At 37.2% G+C, this 11,160-nt stretch overlaps 1 protein-coding gene across 2 annotated transcripts in view; it reads right to left on the reverse strand.

Moving 5' to 3' along the window:
- Positions 1-8,703, reverse strand: part of LIPC (lipase C, hepatic type) — a 163,373-nt gene extending 154,670 nt beyond the window's left edge. For both annotated transcript variants that reach the window (XM_017896395.1, XM_017896403.1), the window contains exon 1: positions 8,458-8,703. The gene's annotated coding sequence lies outside the window, so the exon portion shown is untranslated. The remainder of the gene's footprint in view (positions 1-8,457) is intronic.
- Positions 8,704-11,160: the final 2,457 nt, after the last annotated feature.

Consider the following 11,160-nt stretch of genomic DNA (forward strand, 5'->3'; position numbering starts at 1 on the left):
AAAAAAAAAAAAAAAAAAAAAAAAAAAGCAATAGAAGAAGAGATGGTAGATGCCCAAACATCCTTAAGCAATGAAAAGACCCAGGTGAAGCAGAAGGCCCAGGCTGGGATGAGTGGATGGGTACATTGGTGGAGCAACGAGATCTTGAGACTTGGGGACCCAGGAAGTTCTCCTTTCTGGCATCAGACCAGAGTACACCTTCTTGTCCCGGATTTCCAGGGTGACCACCAACAGAGGGGCAGCTCTGGCTCCTGGCAGGGCAGAGCTCTCTGACGTACCCACCTTCAGTGGGCTGTCTCACAGTAATTCCTTCAGGCTTTGGAGATGATGGTCAGGGCCAGCTGGGCTCTGGTGGCCTGCAAGTGACCTGAGGGCTACTGCAATTAGGCAATTCCTGGGGACCTCATTGGTAAGCCCTGGAGGATCAAGCCTGGATGTTTTGTTATTGCATAGGGGTTAATATTTTGACCAAGTTCACCTTAGGCATCTCTCTGATTGTCTTTGCTGGTCTCTCTTTCCTTCATTGCCTTGTCTGATTGAGGTCAGAGTCCTTGAATGACCCTCAAGGTACCCCTACCCCACTCCCAGGAAAACCTCTGCTCTGCCCTGCTTTCTCCCTGGAGCCCATGCCGAGAGAGCCTGTGGCTCCTCTCACTTGCATAAGTAGGTGAGATCCTCCAAACACCGCCTGTGGGTGGAAAAGAGAAGGTGTCAAGAGACTGGGTGTTCCAACATTTAGAAGTCAAGGAGATGAGGAGGAACCTTTCTGCTTTAGCCAAATTACTTCTTCAGAATTGATTTTTGGCCGGGCGCGGTGGCTTACGCCTGTAATCCCAGCACTTTGGGAGGCTGAGGTGGGCGGATCACCTGACGTTGGGAGTTCAACACCAGCCTGACCAACATGGAGAAACCCTGTCTCTACTAAAAATACAAAAAAATTAGCCAGGTGTGGTGGCGGGCGCCTGTAATCCCAGCTACTTGGAAGGCTGAGGCAGGAGAATGGCTTGAACCTGGGAGGTGGAGGTTGCAGTGAGGCAGAGATCGCACCATTGCACTCCAGCTTGGGCAGCAAGAGTGTGAAACTCCATCTCAAAAAAAGAAAAAAAAAAAAGAAAAAAAGAATCAGTTCTTAGTGGTAACCTTTCTGGTAAAAGGACATGAGCAATATGGTTATAAATGAATGTATGGATAAATTTCCAGGCAGCTCCACCATCAATGGATATCAGCATTTGACATTTTTTTCTTGTTGTTCCGTTAGAATATGTAAACCGGCATCTCCAGACTGCTTCCCTTTATATTTCTTTGATTTCTGGCAAGAATTAACATTTCCCCATGATGTTTGTCTACTAATTGCAAGTTCCTTGTGGGAATTGTCCTGTCTTTGACCCATTTATCTTTTGGAATCTTGACATTTATTTTACAAATTTGAATTAGTTATTTATGATAGATCTTAATTCTTTGTAATGTTTGATAGAAATATTTTCCTTCTTAAAAAATCTTTAGTAATGCTAATTTTTATAGTGCAATCATTTCAATTGCTTCAAAGCTGAGAAAGTTAAAATTCCCCCAGAGAGCTGATAAACTCTCTTTCCAATTGTCTGCAAGTTCTATCATAATTAGATTTTATATTTAAATCTTTAATCAACCAGAGCTTATTTTGTTGCATGTTTTATTTTAATAACTTTTCTATTAAAAAATCAATAAATGTTTATTATTGTAAACTAGGAAAATAAAGAAGAACAAAAGAAAACATAAAGAGATCTGTGATTTCACATTTAGAGATAAGCACTGTTGACATTTTGATGTGGATATCCCCAAGTCATTTTTTCTATGTATACATTTATTTACAAAAATACAACTGTAAACACACTGTACAAACTGTTTAAATACCTGTGTATTAACAACACATTAATGGCATATTTCAGGGGCATTAAATATTCTTTTAAAACATTATTTTAAATAGTTACAGAGTACTGTTACACTCTATAGATGTACCATAATTGGCTTAATTCCCTAATGTTTTTTCATTAACTTTATTTAAGATATCACTATTATGAACAATGCCACTATAAACGTATGCATAAATCTCGGTCCACATGTATGATTATTTTCTTTGTATAAATTACTTTTTTAGTAACTTAAAAAAATTTTAGATTCTGAGGGTACCTGTGCAGGTGTGTCACATGGGTATATTGTGTGATGCTGAGGTTTGAGCTTCTAATGGTTCCATTGCCCAAGTAGTGAATATTGTACCCAATAGGTTTTTTCAACCTTTGTTCCCCTCTCTTTCTCATCCTTTTTGGAATGCCACTGTCTATTATTTCCATCTTTATGTCCACGTGTACTCAATGTTTAGCTCCCACTTGTAAGTGAGAACATGCAGTGTTTATCTGTTGTTGTGTTAATTTGCTTAGGATAATGACCTTCAGCTGTAGCCATGTTGCTGCAAAGGATGTGATTTTGTTCTTTTTCATGGCTGCATAGTGCTCCTTAAAAAATAATACTACACATCATATATGTACCACATTTTCCTTTGTATAAATTTCTTAAAGTAGAATTGCTAAGGCAAAGGTTTTATATCTAGGTATGTATATCTATCTATATATTTTGCCTTTACGTATATACTGCTACTTTAAGTAAATTTCTGTCATTTTAAGTACTCATTAACAGTGAGTGTACTCCTCTTCTGTCCTATCCTCCACCCTTGTTAACATTAGCTATTAACATTTTTGTAATTTTATGCTAAATTGATAAGCTAAAATGGTATGTGCATTTTTTAATGTTTCTTTAAAACCAGTGGGTTGAAGTTGAATTTATCGCCACTTCCATTTTTATTGCCTTTTTCTTTCTTTATGATTTATCTGTTCATGATATTCATATATTTTATGTACTTTATAGGTTTGTGTATTTTTTATATATTTTCAAAATTGGGGTTCTCACTTAAGAAATTATAATGAGTTTAAACACACACATGTATACAATGCATAGTTTCGAATGCCACCTACTTCCCAGCTCCATCACATCCTAGCATTTTGCCATATTTGCTTCCTATTTTTGCTAAAAAGTAGAGTGCTGTACCAGTATAACTGTGTGTCTCTTCTCAAGCCTGATCTTATTTTTCCTGTCTCAGAGGCAACGTCACCGTGAGTTTGGTGTCTATCATTCTCATCTCTGTGTGTATGTGTTTGCAGCATATGTATGTAGCTATGAAATATATATGGTAGTTCCTCAGTATCTGTGGGGGATTGGTTCCAGGATCACTCACGGATGCTCAAGTCCCTGTTACAAAATGGTGTAGTGTTTGCACATAACCTATGCACATTCTCTCACATGCTGTAAATCACCTCCAGATTACTTATAATACTTAATACAAAGCCTGTACATCGCGTTGTTTGCCTGGTTTTAACATGGTACTCAGGATGTGACGAATTCAAGTTTTGCCTTTTGAAACTTTGTATGATTTCTCCCCCAAATATTTTGCATCCTCGGTTGATTGAATCCATGGATGTGGAATCCCATGGATATAGAGGACTGACTGTACCATTATTTTGCATGTTTTCAAACTTTTATACTCTATACATCTATCTGAAACTTGTTTTGTCATTCAGCAGTGTATTTTCGAGATTTATCTCTGTTGATAAAACAGCTACAAATGGTCCCATTGTATGAATGTATCAGAATTTGTTCGTTGGGTTGGTGGATACTTGTGTTGTTTAGTTTTTTCATTTTACTGTTATAATATTGCAGTAGACATTACATCATCCACAAGTGAAAGCTTCTAGAATTTACTCCTAGAAGTGAAATTGTTGGATTGTAAGATATACGTCCCATCAGAGTTAGTAAGATGTTGACAATTTATTCTTCAAAGTGGTTACTCCTGTGAACATATCATTGGCAAAATGTGAGTGTTCCTTTAATTTTTCTACCTCATCACCAACACTTGATAGTGTCAGATTATTTAATTTTCACCAGTTTGATGGATGTAAAATGGTATCTCATTGTTTTAATTTTAAGCTTTCTGATTGTGAGGTAGAACATTTTCATATGTGCGTGATTGTTCGTTCAAATTTCTGTTGCTGAGAATAGCTTATTCATATATTTTGCCTGTATTTCTATTACTTCATTGCAAATATCCTCCCAGTTTGCGTTTTGTCTTTCATATCACCTGTAATGTCGTGTTTCACAGAGTTTACATTTTTGTTTAACGAGATTTATACAGTCTTTCCCTCCAGGTATATCCTTAATGTCTTCATTTCTTCAATTTTCCTTTTTTTTTTGAGACGGAGTCTCGCTCTGTTGCCCATGCTGGTGTGCAATGGTGTGATCTCTGATGACTGCAACCTCTGCCTCCCAGGTTCAAGTGATTCTCTTGCCACAGCCTCCTGAGCAGCTGGGATTACAGGCACACACCATCACACCCAACTCTTTTATATATATATATATTTTTCAGTAGAGACGGGGTTTCACCATGTTGGTCAGGCTGATCTCGAGCTCCTGACCTCGTGATCTGCCTGCCTTGACCTCCCAAAGTGCTGGGATTACAGGCGTGAGCTACTGCATCCAGCCCAAATAGTAATTCTTTTACAAAAGATACTCTGTGATTTGTTATAATCTTCTGGCATCAGTAGAATTTACCTTAATTAATGACTACATGCTGTTGTTTTAATTTATAGTTGCATTTTATAAGCTCAGTTAAAAATGATTTTTCTGCCTATGCTCCTTGAGGAACCCATGGATCGATAAAATTTGCTGATCAATAAAATTTAGCAAATAGACAGTATGCACAAGCCATTCCTGCCTTTCAGGTAGATGTTGATAATTGCCTGCATTATTTTCTTCATTTGTGTATTCATATATTCACTTACTCAACAGCTGCTGTGGGAAAATCTGCTAATGTCCTTGAGCCTGGTTCTAATCATTTCAAGCCAGTTTTATTGGAATTGGCACTTGTGCACATTTGCCATCCTAAGACTGTGTGTTTATGTGTGTGTGCGCCTGTGTGGTATTTCTTACAGGTTTGTGGATGGGGATAATACTCATCTCTTAGAATGAATTGGGTATCAGATCTTGTTTTTCTGTGATTTGGAACTGATTACATAATACAGAAAAATCTGTTTGAGTATGTAGTAATATTGTTCAGTAAATTTATTGAGGTCATAATATTTCTTGTGATAGATGAGATTTTTTAAAATAACAACTTTTCAGTTTCCTTTGCCTTCATCATTATTTTCATGTTACCTACATCTTCTCTTGCCAGTTTCTATTTTGTGTTGTCCATTTGGCTAAGCATTTCAAGTTGATTGTCATAAATTGTGCATTGCAATCATTTATATTTTAAAATCCTTTATATCAGTTGTTAAATCATTGGCTTTGGTTTTAATTTTGTTAATTTATACCTTTTCTTTTGTTTATTATATTTCCAAGGGGTTGATCTATCTTACAATCTTCTCACAGAATGAGCATCTATTTATTATTTCCACTGATTTCCACTTTTCTAGTTTATTTCTGTCCTTATGCTTTATTATTATCTCTCTGTTTTCCTTCATAATGACTGTCTTCATAAGATTTTAAGTCAAATGCTTATTTCATATTTCTAAAACAAAAGCACATAGATTTATGCCTTAACTTCTGGGCCCTGATTTATACAAAGCCCCCTCCCTTTTGATATGGGGTGTTTTCAATTTTATAAACATCTCAAAAGTTATTATCATGTTCTTAATTTTCTACTTCAGTGATCCTTAATGTTTTTGGCACCAGGGACCAGTTTTGCAGGAGACAATTTTTCCATGAATGAGGGTAGATGGGCGATGGTTTCAGAATAATTTGAGCATATTGCATTTATTGCACACTTTATTTCCATTATTATTACATTGTTAATATATAATGAAATAATTATATAACCATAATCTACTCACCATAATGTGGAATCAGTAGGAGACCTGAGATTGTTTGCCTGAAACTAGGTGGTCCTATTTGGGGGTGATGGGAGACGGTGACACATCATCAGGCATTAGATTCTCATAAGGACCATGCAATCTAGATTCCTCACATACACAGTTCACAATAGGATTTTCGGTGCTATGAGAATCTAATGCCACTGCTGATTCGACAGGAGGCGGAGTTTAGGCGGGAATGTGACTGATAGGGAGCAACTGTAAATACAGATATAGCTCCGCTGTTCACCTCCTGCTGTGTGGCTGGGTTCCTAACAGGCCACAGGCTGGTACTGGGGGTTGGAGACCCCTGTTCTACTTGAACTTGTAGTTTAGGAAAGTTTTTGTGGTTGTTAGACATTGATACCTATTAATTTGTTACTGCTGTAAATTTTTATTAATATTTTAATATAATTTTAAACTAATAGAAATGTTAAAAGACTACTATGAACTCCTATACACCTTTTACCTAGGTGCACTGTTGGTTTGTATTTTTCCCTAGTTATCATTCACTCTGTCTCTATGTATATGTGAATGTTTTTCAGAACAATTTGAGAGTAAGCTGCATACATACATATATACCTAAATACTTCAATATATATTTCCTGACACAAATATTTTCTTTTGTAAAATTAGAAATTTAACAGTAAAATCAGGAAATTTCATATTGATACCATATGATTAATCCCACCATCCACATTTAAATTGCCAGTTATTCCAATATTGTGTTTTTTATATATATATAAAAACATATATATAGCATATATAAATATAAAATATATGTGTGTTTTATATATGTGTGTGTATACACATATATATGTATATATGTAGAAAGACAGAAATTGAGGGTATTTTAGAATTTATAATGACAGGCAAGCAACTGAGATGGCTGCGTGCCTATAGCAACCACTATCTGTAGGCCACCCAAGCATAAATACTTATTTTCTTCTTGTACCCTGTTTTTCAGAAGTTCATGTTTATTTTCATCTTTACTATTTTTTATTATTCATATACTATATATTCATAGTAGAAAAGATAAAGCAATATAACAAAAATCGGCAGAAATGTAGAGCTATGCATAGAGTGCGTAGAGATAACCACTGTTAGTATTTAGATGAATATTTTATAGACTTTTGCTTTCAATCAACAAAAATTCTAGACATTTTTTCTAGTTAAATGTGAGTACATTAAAAATGGAGTTATATTGTATGGCTGTGGTTTTAACTCCCTTTTAAGTCTTAGTTTATTTGACATACTTCATAGGTAATCTTCGTAACAACTTTGCAAAGTAGAGCCACATTTTTGGATGAGGAATCCAAGGTTCAGAGAGGTTCAGTAAACTGCCCAGGTCACACTGCAGTAAGGAATGGAGTTTATAATCTAAACCCTGAACTGTTTGCTGCAAAGGCTCTTGGTTAGATTATTTTTTTGTCTGAGGCTCCTTCATTGCTTTTACTTATTCACATTTAGTTTTATTGCATGTGGTGAGAAAATATGTATATTTTTTCCTCTTGATTCAATTTTTGGGGCCTAATTTGAGAGTTAGTATATATGTACCAATGCCCACATATGGAAAAAATGTATAATCTATGTTGGTATTGAGTTCAATGTATGTGTATTCGTTCTAACTTATCAATTGTATAACATAACCTCTATTGTCTATTTTTGTCACATCTTCAATGTCTTCCAAATTTTTGTCTATTTAAATTTGTCTTTATTTTTTAATATTGTCTATTTTTTCTTAGCCTTGAAATCAATTAAACCCTCCCATTACAATTGCTTGTTTTTTAGTCTATTTCTCTTTGCATTTCTAACTTTAGTAATCTCTGTCTTCATAGTTGATTTTATATATTTTATCATAATCAGGAGCTTCTTTGTATCCTCTCCCTATGTTTTTGGCTTCAAAATCTCTTTTATATGCTATCAACTTTACCAACTGTTTTCTTTTGTTGTATGAGTTTCCTCATAAAACCTTTTTATTTTAGCATTTCTGCATTTTTTTGGTAACAGATTCCAATTTTTAAAAAACACACATATTGTTGGGTCTTATGTTTTAATCTAGCATGAGAATTTGTCTTTTTAGAAATCAATGGCCTAAATGTATAAAGTTCTTTGGGGTGAAGCCAGTGTATTGATACGAGATGGGCTCCCAGCTACTCGCTGTGGGCCTTCTACAAGTTCCTTAAATACCCTGTGAGGAAGCTACTTACAGGCATCTTTATCTGTAAAATCATGTTAATAAGCATACCAACGTGAGAGAGTTGCTTCGAAGACTAAATGAGATCAAGAGCACTCACAAATAGAAGCATATTAAAGCATATTAAACTGATTATTTGTAAAATGCAATTGTCAATATTTGCTATTGTAGATATTACGTCTGGAAATACCATTCAAAGCAAGTTTCTTGGCAATTATAAAGCAAATTGGTTAAATGATGATCTATGCTCAAAATGGGGATAATCAGTTCTATACTTTTCTCCAACCATATTTTAAATTTTTCTTTGAGATAATGGGAATAACTTACAAGAAAAACTGCTGAGAAGCAGTGGTCCAAAGCCCTTTAGAAGCTCTCAGGGTTCAGTTCAAGTTGTCCATCTCCATTTCTGGCTGTACCTGGAGCTTCACAGCTTGACTTAAATTCAGCCATGTCAGGAATCACTCACTGCCTTGCTTTCCATTTAGTTAATTAAGTGCTTAGGTTTACGAATAAGTTATTTGCTCTCATGACGGGTATGGAAGCTGCAGGCTTTGCTGTGCCTCGGCAATTCTCATCAGGCGTGGAAAAACTGAAACTAAGAAAAACCAAGCAAGCAATGATAGATTTTCTACTTCCTGGATTGTGTGACTTGCTCATCCAATGAAAGGCAATGAGGGTGGGGTGGGGGGGCAACCAGAGATGAGGACTGATTCTCAGCTTGTGGTTCTCCTCAGCAGTCCTCCAGCCCCTATACCGCTGGAACCTCTGCATCAGTGAAAACTGCTAGGAATTCAAAGGGCATTCACATTCACTTCTGCTCCTCAGGATCAGAGGCAGTGAGGAAAGCTAAAAAAAGTCTCAGGTTTAAATTGGAACCCATTTTTAACTTTTCAAATGTTCTTAGTATTTTAGGATCCAGAAAACCTTAAAGCAGACAATTCTATATTACCAAACTGAAGAATAGTCTATAATATCATAATCTGATATGCTCCAGACTGACCTGATTTAGTTTTAGTTGTATGAACTTCAAATCTCTGATGGCTTCTATTTGATCACTCAGAGGAAGCTGTAGGTCCATTTCCCATCTGATGCAATAGAGGCGTCTTTTTTTTTTTTTTTTTTTTTTAAACTTCTCTGAGAATAATCATCATCTGGTGTCTTGTTACACAAATGTTTCCAAGTGCCTCCCTAGAGATTCTGATTCAGTGGGTCTGGGATGGGGCTTCAGATTTGTGGTCTCTTTTTTGTTTGTTTGTTTGTTTGTTTTTTTGAGACAGAGTCTCACTGTGTCATCCAGGCTGGAGTGCGGCGGTGCGATCTTAGCTTACTGCAACCTCTACCTCCCAGGTTCAAGTGATTTTCCTGCCTCAGCCTCCTGTGTAGCTGGGACTACAGGCACACAACACCACACCCAGCTAAGTTTTGTATTTTTAGTAGAGACGGTGTTCTACCATGTTGGCCAGGCTGACCTCAAACTCCTCACCTCAAGTGATCCACCTGCCTCGGCATCCCAAAGTGCTGAGATTGCAGGCATGAACCACCGTGCCCAGCCAGATTTGTGTTCTTAACCTTAGCTTGGGCAACAATGGAGTAGACTGAGGGAATAGATTCTACTTTTAGAATTAGAGAGCCTCGGCGGGGCGAGGTGGCTCAAGCCTGTAATCCCAGCACTTTGGGAGGCCGAGACGGGCGGATCACGAGGTCAGGAGATCGAGACCATCCTGGCGAACACGGTGAAACCCCGTCTCTACTAAAAAAATACAAAAGCTAGCCGGGCGAGGTGGCGGCGCCGGTAGTCCCAGCTACTCGGGAGGCTGAGGCAGGAGAATGGCGTAAACCCGGGAGTCGGAGCTTGCAGTGAGCCGAGATCGCGCCACTGCCCTCCAGCCTGGGCGACAGAGCGAGACTCCGTCTCAAAAAAAAAAAAAAAAAAAAAAAAAAAAAAAAGAATTAGAGAGTCTTGGGCTCAAGTCCTGGGTCTTTCACTTGCTCATTATATGGTCTTGCACAAATTACTTAACCTTCCTCAACCTCATCTGAAAAACAACTGGAGACAAAAACATCTATCTCAAAGTGTTGTCAAGAGGATTAAAATAACTCTAACACCCTTGATAGCATCCAGTTTTCTCAGTATTGCTAACTCGTTTCTACCCAGGTTAATCTGAAGATTATCTGTGAATTTATTTAGCTCACAGCCATAATGTTTTTTACTTATTTTCCCTGTTTATTTGTTATACATTTGTGAAGCTTTTGCTGTGTACAGGACGCTGGGATTTTTAGAACCCACTGAGCACTCCCTGATGGTATCACCTGCTCACACGGTCCATCTCAGGTTATGTTTTTGTTTTTGTTTTTTGAGACAGAGTCTCACTCTGTCTCCCAGGCTAGTGTGCAGTGGTGGGATCTTGGCTCACTGCAACCTCCACCTGCCAGGTTCAAGCAGGTCTCCTGCCTCAGGCTCCCAGGTAGCTGGGACTACAGGCATGCACCATGATGCCCGGCTAATTTTTGTGTTTTTGGTAGTTTTTGTGTTTTTGGTTTCACCGTGTTTGTCAGGCTGGTCTCGAACTCCTGATCTCAAGTGATGTGCCCGCCTCAGCCTCCCAAAGTGCTGAGATTACAGGCATGAGCCACTGCGTCCCACCTATCTCAGGTTTTTGAAAGTACTACCCAACTTTCTTGTGTGAACAACTCTATCTAGCAGGCTTTTAGTTATTTGTGAGCTTCTTAGATTAGGAAAGCCATGTCCCTATTCCACCTTTGTACCAGAAATTCAATTTTTCTTGAATCTAATCATGTGTACATTTTTTTTCCAATAGAAAAAAATATATAAAATTATTCAATTTGATTTTACACAGAATGTGTTCTAGGTACTTTGCATTGTGTAAACTTGTCTCTTTTTGGACACAAAAACCTTTGTACTTTTCCTCCTCCCCTCACAATAGCAAGAATCCAATGGATTTTTGATGATTATATGTATGTTTTCTTTATACTTAGTTTTGCTTCAAAAGAATTTAAAGCACTTTTAAA

The sequence above is a fragment of the Rhinopithecus bieti genome, unplaced genomic scaffold (assembly GCF_001698545.2).
Source record: "Rhinopithecus bieti isolate Rb0 unplaced genomic scaffold, ASM169854v2 scaffold_947, whole genome shotgun sequence".
Taxonomy (NCBI): domain Eukaryota; kingdom Metazoa; phylum Chordata; class Mammalia; order Primates; family Cercopithecidae; genus Rhinopithecus; species Rhinopithecus bieti.